Source organism: Vitis vinifera, chromosome 6 (assembly GCF_030704535.1).
Source record: "Vitis vinifera cultivar Pinot Noir 40024 chromosome 6, ASM3070453v1".
Classification (NCBI taxonomy): Eukaryota; Viridiplantae; Streptophyta; class Magnoliopsida; order Vitales; family Vitaceae; genus Vitis; species Vitis vinifera.
This window is the reverse complement of record NC_081810.1, coordinates 10,826,864-10,839,018: the sequence shown is the minus strand read 5'-3', so window position 1 is coordinate 10,839,018 and position 12,155 is coordinate 10,826,864. Positions and strand designations below refer to the sequence as shown.

The 12,155-nt window shown below is 35.9% G+C and overlaps 1 long non-coding RNA gene across 1 annotated transcript; it reads right to left on the bottom strand.

Annotated features, from left to right (window-relative positions):
• Positions 1–10,689: 10,689 nt before the first annotated feature.
• On the bottom strand, positions 10,690–11,949 carry LOC132253946 (uncharacterized). Its single transcript, XR_009465864.1, has 2 exons — positions 11,777–11,949; positions 10,690–10,989 (listed from the first exon to the last, which is right to left on the bottom strand). It is a non-coding gene; the product is annotated as an uncharacterized LOC132253946 (long non-coding RNA).
• Between the last annotated feature and the right edge of the window lie 206 nt (positions 11,950–12,155).

Sequence of the window (12,155 nt, the reverse complement as noted above, 5' to 3'; positions counted from 1 at the left end):
CTTGAATTGGTTTACAGTATTCCCCTTTTTGGGTATCCTCTTTCCTCGAGTGTTATTAGGGTATTCCCATTCCTCTATTTTTTTTAGAACATTCTTGTTCATTGGGCTATGAAACTACCTTGATTTACTATTGTCTATCACCCTTCATTCAGTTTCTTAGGTCTCCCATCTTCATGGAGATTTGTAATTCAATCGCTTTCCTAGAGTTTGTTCAGACCAACAACCCTCCAATTCTTTTAGGGCATAACCTTTCCTAAAGATTACTTAGAAAACTCCCACTTCCTTTAATGTAGTAGGGCATCCCCATCCAATAATTTGTTTAGCGCAACTCCATTTCTTGACCTTTTTTAGCACAACCGCTTTTGTTTGGATTCGTCATCCCCCTTGGTAGAGTTTGTTTGTGACTTGCCCTTTTTATGAGTCTTACTAGTAAATCCACCTTCTTAAAGTTCATATCTGACGTTCTTCTTCCATTGGCTTTTTAAGGGCATCCCACTTACTCGAATTTGCTTAGAGCATCACCCTTCCTTGACTTTGACTAGAGAATTCCCTTCATTAAGTTTATTAAGGGAATCGTTTAGGGCATCCCACTTCCTTAAGTTTGTTTAGGGTATCCCTCATCCTTCACCTCATAATCAGGATGTCATCCTAGGTTCTATCTAAACATATTGAATTGTTCCTGATATTGCTCATCATTGGAATGCGATTCATAGTTCAATTCATTTACATTCTTAGTTTGTTCAGTTTGACATCATTGAGATTCCATTCTTGGTGTTATCTAAGTTAATTCATTTATTCTTTTGATTGCTCATCATTGGACCATAATTCTTGGTTCTATCTCTATTCATTCTTAGTTCCTTTAGTTACCCATCATTGGGTTACTATCCTAGTTTTAATCTAAGTTTAGTCGTTTCATCCTCTTTTTTCTCATCACTAGGACGTCATCCTAGGTTCTATCTACATCCAATTTGAGTTAAATTTGTGTTCGATCCTCTACATACTCCTAGGTTCTACCTAAGCTTAGTTGGTTGTTTGTTAAATTTCTTATCATTGTGATGTCATCCTAGTTTCTATCTAGGTTTTTTCTTGGTTCCTTTGGGTTCCAAGCATTTGGATGCAATCCTAGGTTTGGCCAATAATCATTGTCCGCTCCTTTGGTGCCCATCATAGTGAGCTATCTAAGCCTATTCCTATGTTCCTTTGGTTTCTCATAATTAGCAAGCCATCCTATGAGTTTGTTTAAGGGTATGCCGTATTCGTTAAGTATGTTCAGGACATCCTCCTTCCTTGGTTGTTTGTTGGGAATCCCCTTCCCTAAGTTTGTTTAGGGTATTCCCCTTCATTGAGTTTCTTTTAGGTATTCTCTTTCCTCGATTGTTGTTAGGGTATTCACTTTCCTCTATTTTTTTAGGACATGTTTGTTCACTTAGCTACAAACTACCTTGATTTAGTTTAGTCCATCGCCCTTCCTTCATTTTCTTCGGTCATCCATCTTCATGGAGATTTTTAATTCATTCCCTTTCCTAGAGTTTGTTTAGACCAACTTCCTTCATTTCTTTTTAGGGCATTCCCTTCCCTAGGGATTACTTGGTTGTTTGTTATTGTTCTCATTATCGTGACGTCATCCTAGGTTCAGCCTATGTTCATTGTTCGTTCCTTTGGTTTCCCATCATTGTGAACTATTTAAGCTTATTTGTATGTTCCTTTGGTTTCTCATAATCAGGACTCCATCCTATGAGTTTGTTTAAGGATATGCCCTATTCCTTGAGTTTCATTTCGAGCATCCCCTTCCTTAAGTTTGTTTAGGGTATTCCCCCTCATTGAGTTTATTTCGGGCATCCTCTTTCCTTGAGTGTTATTAGGGTACTCCCATTCCTCTATTTTTTTTAGGACATTCCTATTCATTGGGCTATCAAACTACCTTGATTTAGTCCATCGCCCTTCCTTTAGTTTCATAGGCCATTTAGGGTACTCCCCTTCTTAATGTTCATTTACGACGTTCTTCTTCCATTGGCTCTTTTAAGGGCATCCCGCTAGGTCGAATTTTCTTAGAGGATCCTTCATTTACTTTGTGAAGAGAATTCCCTTCATTACGTTTATTAAGGGCATCGTTTAGGCCATCCCACTTCCTTAAGTTTTTTTAGGGTATACCCCGTCCTTCACCCCATAATCAGGATGTCATCCTAGGTTCTGTCTAAACATAATCATTTGTTGCCAAGATTGCTCATCATTGGAACGCTGTTCATAGTTTTATTCATTTTCATTCTTAGTTCCTTTAGTTACCCGTGATTTGGTTACTATCCTAGTTTTAATCCAAGTTTATTCGTTTGATTTCTGATCACTAGGACGTCATCCTAGGTTCTATCTATATCGAATTTGAGTTAACTTTGTGTCCGATCGTCTGCATACCATCCTAGGTTCGACCCAAGCTTAGTTTGTTGTTTGTTATTGTTCTCATCATCGTGATGTCATCCGAGGTTCGGCCTATGTTCATTGTTCGTTCCTTTGGTTTCCCATCAATGTGAACTATTTAAGCTTATTCGTATTTTCCTTTGGTTTCTAATAATCAGGACTCTATCCTATGAGTTCTTTTAAGGATATGCCCGATTCCTTGAGTTTCATTTCGGGCATCCCCTTCCTTAAGTTTTTTTTATGGTATTCCCCTTCATTGAGTTTATTTCGGCCATCCTCTTTCCTCGAGTGTTATTAGGGTATTCCCATTCGTCTATTTTTTTAGGACATTCCTATTCATTGGGCTATCAAACTACCTTGATTTAGTTTAGTCCATCACCCTTCGTTCAGTTTCTTCCTTGAGTTTGATTTCGAGCATCCCCTTCCTTAAGTTTGTTTAGGGTATTCCCCTTCATTGAGTTTATTTCGGGCATCCTCTTTCCTCGAGTGTTATTAGGGTACTCGCATTCCTCTATTTTTTTAGGACATTCCTATTCATTGGGCTATCAAACTACCTTGATTTAGTTTAGTCCATTGCCCTTCCTTCAGTTTCATTGGCCATTGATCTTCGTTGAGATTTTCAATTCATTCCCTTTCCTAGAGTTTGTTTAGACCACCCAACTTCCTTCAATTCTTTTAGAGCATACCCTCCTTCCCTAGGGATTACTTAGAAGACTCCCACTTCCTTTAGTGTAGTAGGGCATCCCCATGCAGTAGTTTCTTTAGCGCAACTCCATTTCTTGAGGGTTTTTAGCACAACCGTTTTTCTTGGGATTGGGCATCCCCCTTGCTAGGGTTTGTTTGGGGCATGCCCTTTCTATGAGTCTTATTAGTGAATCCCCCTTCTTAATGTTCATTTACGACGTTCTTCTTCCATTGGCTCTTTTAAGGGCATCCCGCTAGGTCGAATTTGCTTTGAGCATCCTTCATTTACTTTGTGAAGAGAATTCCCTTCATTAAGTTTATTAAGGGCATCGTTTAGGCCATCCCACTTCCTTATGTTTTTTTAGGGTATCCCTCATCCTTCACCCCATAATCAGGATGTCATCTTAGGTTCTGTCTAAACATAATCATTTGTTCCCGAGATTGCCCATCATTGGAACGCCGTTCATAGTTTTATTCATTTTCATTCTTAGTTGCTTTAGTTTCACATCATTGAGTTGCCATCCTAGGTTCTATTGAAGCTAATTCATTTGTTCTTTTGATTGCTCATATTTGGACCATAATTCTTGGTTCTATCTTTTTTTCATTCTTAGTTCCTTTAGTTACCTGTGATTGGGTTACTATCCTAGTTTTAATCTAAGTTTATTCGTTTGTTCGTCTGATTTCTGATCACTAGGACGTCATCCTAGGTTCAATCTATATCCAATTTGAGTTAACTTTGTGTCCGATCGTCTGCATACCATCCTAGGTTCTACCCAAGCTTAGTTGGTTGTTGGTTATTGTTCTCGTCATTGTGATGTCATCCTAGGTTCGGCCTATGTTCATTGTACTTTAAGCTTATTTGTATGTTCCTTTGGTTTCTCACAATCAGGACTCCATCCTATGAGTTTGTTTAAGGATATGCCCCATTCCTTGAGTTTCATTTCGGGCATCCCCTTCCTTAAGTTTGTTTAGGGTATTCCCCTTCATTGAGTTTATTTCGGGCATCCTCTTTCCTTGAGTGTTATTAGGGTAATCCCATTCCTCTAGTTTTTTTAGGACATTCCTATTCATTGGGCTATCAAACTACCTTGATTTAGTTTAGTCCATCGCCCTTCCTTCAGTTTCTGAGGCCATCCATGTGACACCTTGTGTTTTTTTTTTTTTTTAAAAAAATACTTTTCAATTGATACTCAAATACAGTGTATGTGCTCTTAAAGATCTGAAGATCCAAAAATTTAAAAGTTTAGTTCTTGCTTTATTTTGTGCAAAAAAAAAAAAAAAATGGAATGTGGAAAACTTGTTATAAAGAGTACATCTTGTATTAAACTTTGTAACAAAATATGTTTCATTTCAAAAAGAAACTTGTATTACATTAATTTACATATACCAAAATACCATGGTTCACTACGGGTAGCCCATACTACAAGTGTACCAGACAAATATATATAATTACATCATTCCTACAAAAATATTTAGTTTTCAATACAAAGGCAAATCCTCAAAACACTTTCATTGCGAGCTAAGATCCAATCACAATAGAGCAATGATCTAGCATGATTTCCTATATAAGTCTTTTGACCTACATCTAAAGGTGGAAGGGATAGGTTGAGTTCACAACTCAGTAGGAAAGTTTATAACCATCCAAAGAATACCTTTAAAAACCTTGAATTAAACATGTAATAGCATGCATGATAAACATTTTATAACCATTAATAAATATGCAATGATGTTAAACATCCATGCATGTGTTTGCTGGTTTCATATTTCCTTTTCCTCATCCATCTTTTCACAATTGATAAACTGCTCACCCCCACCACTCTATATATATCCATATATCAATGCTCCACAAGATAAGTGGTCAATATAATAATGACTATTCTGGGACATCACCCAAGGGCAAGTCATACCCCGTATCTTTTGGGACTCATGCCCAAGGGCTAGATCAACCCCATGTTTTTAGGAACTAAAACCCAGGGGCAGGACCAACCCCATACACCCACATCGGAATGCCTTCCTCGAGGGCTTTAGGGAATTTTAGCCAAGGATCCACAGTCCCACATAAACAATATATCAAAGGATAATGCCTGTAGCATCACATAAACACTTTCTACCAATCAATTCTCTTAATATCATCTGTGATTATTCCATATCCTTCTTGCAATGCAACCACACCATGAATCTTCATACAAATATATGTTCCAATCTCAATGTAACATTTCAACATAATAAACCAAGATGCAGTGACACATTAAAACATTTTATGAAATTCTCTTCCTTTCACGGGCTTTCCCTATATGATTCTTCTATTTAGGCAATCTTCACCTATTACAAGGAACTAAAATGAAACACATAATTTAGACTTTCTAACGATGAAAATTTATACAATTTACTGTTGCTAATTTTTAATTATAATATTCTCTAATCTACATGTCTACAGGTTTTCAAATAAAATTTGAATTGAATTAAACAATATTTACAATGCATATTAATAGTCCCTAATTAATTACCAAACATTTATTGTTTTGATTTTTTTAAAGCCTAACCCATTAACAAATTCTAAGTGTCTAAATAACCTAATTAATCACATGTTTACTAATCTACTTTTCAATTAAACCAAATTAAACAAATATTTATGCTAATCTTACCATTAACAAAATACTTTTATTGTTGATTAATTGTGATTTTTAACTAAAACATGTTTATAGCTAATTAAACTCAACTTTTACACAAATTTTATCGTTAATTTGTTTCAACCTACAATTTGAAACCAAAATAAAATAAAATTACTAAATTAAACAACTTGCTTACCTCAAATCTACACTTTCTATCTCTAGATCCTCTGTCCATGCAGCCAAGTAGGCGGTTGCAGGCAACATGGCTTCCACTAACTCAATTTTCCACTTTAGCCCTTCAAGTTATCAAAAATTAACCCATAATTCCCCACTAGTCCTTTAGGTTTTCATAACTATAATCAGCCCCTAATAACCTAATAAGCACTGTTAAGTCATTAACTAATCTCACTTATCCTCAATCAATGTTTAATTCATAATTAAACAGGATTAAGACTAAGCTAGTTTTAACATCTAATTAAGCACGTTTAAAGTTAAGTTCTAAGATAATCATTATTGCTCACTTATTTCAATGGTGCTAGGTATTACAATCCATCTTCATGGAGATTTTTAATTCATTCCCTTTCCTAGAGTTTGTTTAGACCAAAAACCTTCCTTCAATTCTTTTAGGGCATACCCTTTCCTAGGGATTACTTAGCAGACTCCCACTTTCTTGAGTGTACTAGGGCATCCCCATCCAGTAGTTTTTTTAGTGCAACTCCATTTCTTGAGGTTTTTCAGCACAACCGCTTGTGTTGGGATTGGGCATCCCCCCTTGGTAGAGTTTGTTTGTGGCATGCTCCTTCTATGAGTCCTATTAGTGAGTCCCCCTTCTTAATGTTCATTTATGACGTTCTTCTTCCATTGGCATTTTAAGGGCATCCCGCTTAGTCGAATTTGCCTCCTTGAAAGAATTCCAATCATTAAGTTTATTAAGGGCTTCCCACTTCCTTAAGTTTTTTTAGGGTATCCCATGTCCTTCACCCCATAATTAGAATGCCATCCTAGGTTCTATCTAAACAGAATCATTTGTTCCTGAGATTGCTCATCATTGGAACGCCATTCATAGTTCTATTCATTTTCATTCTTTGATTAGTTTCATATCTTTGAGATGCCATCCTAGGTTCTATCTAAGCTAATTCATTTGTTCTTTTGATTGCTTAGCATTGGACCATAATTCTTGGTTCTATCTCTATTCATTCAGTTCCTTCGTCATTGGGTTACTATCCTAGTTTTAATCTAAGTTTATTCGTTTGTTCATTTGATTTCTGATCACTAGGACGTCATCCTATGTTCTATCTATATCCAATTTAAGTTAACTTTGTGTCTGATTGTCTACATACCATCCTAGGTTCTAGTTGGTAGTTTGTTATGTTTCTCATCATTGTGATGTCATCCTAGCACGAATGAATTAAATAGGCAATGATTATCTTAGATGTTAAAACTAGTTTAGTCTTAATCTTGTTTAATTAGGGATTAATCTAATTAAGGTTAAGTGAGATTAGTTAATGACTTAACCATGCTTATTAGGTTGTTAGGGGCTGATTATAGTTATGGAATTCTAAAGGACTAATTTGCAATTATGGGTTTAATTTTTGATAACTTGAACGACTAAAGTGCAAAATTTAGGAGTTGGAGTTAGTGGTAGGCATGTGGCATGCCACCTCTTACTTGGCTACATGGAGAGCCCTATATAAGGGCCTGCAACTCGTTTTGCACCATTTTAGTTGCAACAACTTGGGTTAGAGAGAGGATCTAATGACAGAAAGTGTAGATTTGAGGTAAACAAGTTGTTTATTTTTGTTCCTAATTGTATGTTGAAACAAATTAACGGTAAAATTTTTGTAAAAGTTGAGAGTAATTAGCTACAAACATGTATTAGTTAAAAATCACAAATAATTAAGGATTAAAGTATTTTAGCTTAAATATTTTATTAATGGTAAGATCAGCATAAATCGTTTTTTAATTTTGTTTAATTGAAAAATAGATTAGTAAACATGTGATTAATTAGGTTATTTCGACACTTGGGATTTGTTAATAGGTTAGACTTAAAAAAATCAAAAGAATTATTGTTTGGCAATTAATTTGAGAATATTATAATTAAAAAATTAGCTACAATATATTGTATAAATTTTCATCGTTAGGAAGTGTAAATTATGTGTTTCATTTTAATTCCTTGTAATAGGTAAAGATCGCATACATAGAAGAATCACAAAAGGAGGGTCCGTGTAAGGTAGGGAATTTTATGCTATCCCATAGTGTATCTGATTTCTTTCCTTGAATCATTTCATGTCATTTCTATGATTTCATCAAATGTTTTAATGTGTCATTGCATCTCGGTTTATTGTGTTGAAATTTTACATTGAGATTGGAACGCATATTGGTATGAAGATTCGTAGTTCTGTGTTGTGGAAATGGTTCATGGTGTGGTTGCATGGCAACAAGGATATGGAATAATCATAGATGATATTTAGAGAATTAATTGGTGGGAAGTGTTTATGTGATGCTACAGGCATTATCTATTGATATATTGTTTATGTGGGACCGTGGGTCATTGGGTGAAAGTCCCTAAAGCCCTCGAGGAAGACACTTCGATGTGGGTGTATGGGGTTGGTCCCGTCCCTAGGTTTTAGTGTCAGTAGTCTCTTGCACCAATTCTGGCCCAATCAGACTAGCTTCACCAGATTCCATCCAACACATAGGAGATCTACAAGGCCTCCCATACAGTGCTTCATATGGTGCCATTCCAATACTGCTTTGGAAGCTGTTATTGTACGCAAATTCAATCAAAGGTAAATGTTCCACCCAATTTCCTTTAAAATCCATCACACATGCTTGTAACATATCTTCTAAAATCTGAATAACTCTCTCTAATTGCCCATCAATTTGAGGATGAAATGCCGAACTCAATTTGATTTCAGTTCCCAAGGCTTTTTGTAAGGACTGCCAAAACTGTGATGTAAATCTAGGATCCCTATCTGAAACAATAGAGAGTGGTACCCCGTGCAACCTCACAATTTCTTTCACATACAATTTACTCAACACAATAACTGAATTAGTGATCCTCATTGGTAAGAAATGTGCTGATTTCGTTAATCTATCAACTATCACCCATACACTATCCTTACTTTGGGGAGTTCTTGGCAACCCTGTCACAAAGTCCATCGTCACATGATCCCACTTCCATTCTGCTATAGGTAGTGGTTGTAACAACCCTGCTGGTTTCTGATGTTCAACTTTCACTTGTTGACATGTTAAACACTTGGAAACGAATCGAGATATATCCCGCTTCATACCCTGCCACCAATATTGACGCTTCAAATCATGGTACATTTTAGTTTCTCCAGGGTGTACTGTGAATCGAGAATGATGAGCTTCCTTCATTACCTCCTCCTTCACCTGAGCATCATTAGGAACACAAAGTTTATTCACGAAATGAATCCCACCATTAGAATGTATGTTCCAACCTTCTACTGCATCACCCGCCATGATTTGAGAGCGCATGCACTCTAACTTTTTATCTTTCCTTTGAGCTTCAATAACCTTCTGCAATATTGTTGGTTGAGCTACCAAAGTACAAAAACATGCACCAGAATCATGTACATCAAAGCAAGGATTGAATTCACTGATGTAATCATACATTTTCCACTCATAAACCACCAACCCAGATAACACACATTGAGCCTTTCTACTTAGGGCATCAGCAACCACATTAGCTTTTCCTGGATGATACTGCAAAGTAAAGTGAAAATCTTCAAGGGTTTCCCACCATCTCCTTTGCCTTGCATTTAGATCTTTTTGAGAGAAAATATACTTCAAACTTTTGTGATCTGAAAACACTTCAAAATTTTCACCGTATAAGTAATGCCTCCATAACTTTAAAGCAAAGACTATTGCTGCGAGTTCAAGATCATGTGTAGGATAGTTCTGCTCATGGTTCTTCAATTGCCTAGAAGCATAAGCAACCACTCTTCCTCTTTGCATCAAAACACATCCCAAGCCATTTTTTGAAGCATCACAATAAACTGTATATCTTTCGCCACTAATAGGAGTAATTAGCACCGGCGCTGTTGTTAGTCTCCTTTTTAGCTCTTGAAAGGATTCTTCACACCTATCATTCCAATCAAAGTTCACTCCCTCAACATGAAGGAAGCTAAAGAAACTCTCCTTTCCTCAGGCACTGCCATTACATCCAGTATTTTCTTTATTTCTTTCATCCAATTCTCAGCTTCAAGAAAATTAGGGCCACCTCGAAAGCTTGGAGGATTCAATGCTTTAAATTCCCGAATCAAGCTCACATTCTGCCATTCTGAACCAGCAACTGGATGTATTACAGGTCTTCCCTCAGTTACATCACCATGAGATATTGGAGATGATCTAGTTGTCCGTTTAGGCCTTGTGGTTAATCTGTCCCTTCCTCTAGGCATTTTCTCTTAGAAAGGTATACAAGGATTATTATTATCAATACATCACCTTATAAGGGTTATTCATAAAATCAAGCACCCTTAACCAATACAATCAAACCACTTATGTCACATACAAACATTTGCAAAACAAACATGATAACAACAATTTCATAGTAATGGATTCTCAATGATCAAGCACTCAAAGAGGCAACATGATCTCAATTATTATAGCCAAGCATATTCAATACAACAAGGAATGTCATCAACACAACAAAAACACAAACCTAACATCCATCCATTAACCTTTCACTTAATATCAATATATCATACACAATAAAACAATGTCACAATAATAATGACTCCAGCACACCTATTGGGCTCCCCACCTATTGTCCACAATAGGGATCTAATCCCTTATGCTCTGATACCAAGCTGTCACACCCCAAATTTTTTTTTTCTTATGATTATTATTTATTCTTCAACTAAAGAATTGATACTCAAATATAGTATAAGTGCTCTCAAAAATTTAAATGTTGAGTTCCTACTTGAATTTGTTCAAAAAGAGGATATAGAAAACCTGTTATAAAGAGTACATTCTGTATTAAACATTGTGACTATTAAGTTAACAAAATATGTTTTGTTTCACAAAAGAAACTTGTACAACATTAATTTACATATACCCAACCCCATTGTTTACTATGGGTGGCCCATACTACAAGTGTATCTAACAAATATATACATTACATCATTCCAACAAAAGGTGTAGTCTTGATACCAAAGGCATGGCCTCAAAAGACTTTCAATATGAGCAAACAGCATCCAATCACAGTAAAGCATTGCTCAAGCATTCTTTCCTGCATAGGTCTTCTGACCTGCATCTATAGGTGAAAGGAATAGGGTGAGTTCACAACTCAGTAGGAAAGTTTATAACCATCCTAAGTATACCCTTAAAAACCTTGAATTAAACGTTTAATAACATGCATGATAAACATTTCGTAACCATTAACAAATGTGTAATCATGTCAAACATGTATGCATGTGTTTCTTGGTTTCATCATTGCTTTTCCCCATCCATCCTTTCACAACTGATAATTTGCTGACTCCCAACAATCTACACAGCAGATATCAATGCTCCACAAGATACTCGATCAATATAATAATGACTATTCTGGGACATCACCCAAGGGCAAGTCATACCCCGTGTCTTTTGGGACTCATACCCAAGGGCAGGACCAACCCCGTGTCTTTAGGGACTAAAACCCAGGGGCAGGACCAACCCCATACACCCACATCGGAGTGTCTTCCTCGAGGGCTTTAGGGACTTTCACCCAAGGACCCACGGTCCCACATAAACAATATATCAAATGATAAGGCCTGTAGCATCACATAAGCACTTCGCCACCAATAAATTCTCTGAATATGATCTGTGATAATTCCATATCCTTCTTGTAATGCAATCACACCATAAACCATTTTGACAAACACAAAACCACGAATGTTCATACCAATATACGTTCCAACATCATGGTAACATTTCAATGCAATAAACCGAGATGCAATGACACTTTAAAAGATTTTATGAAATCATAGAAACAACATAAAATTCCAACAAATAATTCAAGGAAAGAAATCAGATACACCATAGAATAGCATAAAATTCCCTACCTTACACCGACTTCCTTTTTGTGTTTCTTCTAAGTAGGCGATCTTTGCCTATTACGAGGAACTGAAATGAAACAACATAATTTAGGTTTCCTAACCATGAAAATTTATATAGTTTATTGTTGCAAATTTTTTAATTCTCACATTCTCTAATCTATATCCTACATGTTTTCAGATCAAATTTGAATTGAATTAAACAATATTTACAATGCATATTAATTTCCCTAATTAATTACCAAACACTAATTCTTTTGATTTTCTTAAAGCCTAACCTATTATCAAATCCCAAGTGTCCAAATAACCCAATTCATCACATGTTTACTAATCTATTTTTCAATCAAACCAAATTAAACAAAGATTTATGCTGATCTTACCATTAATA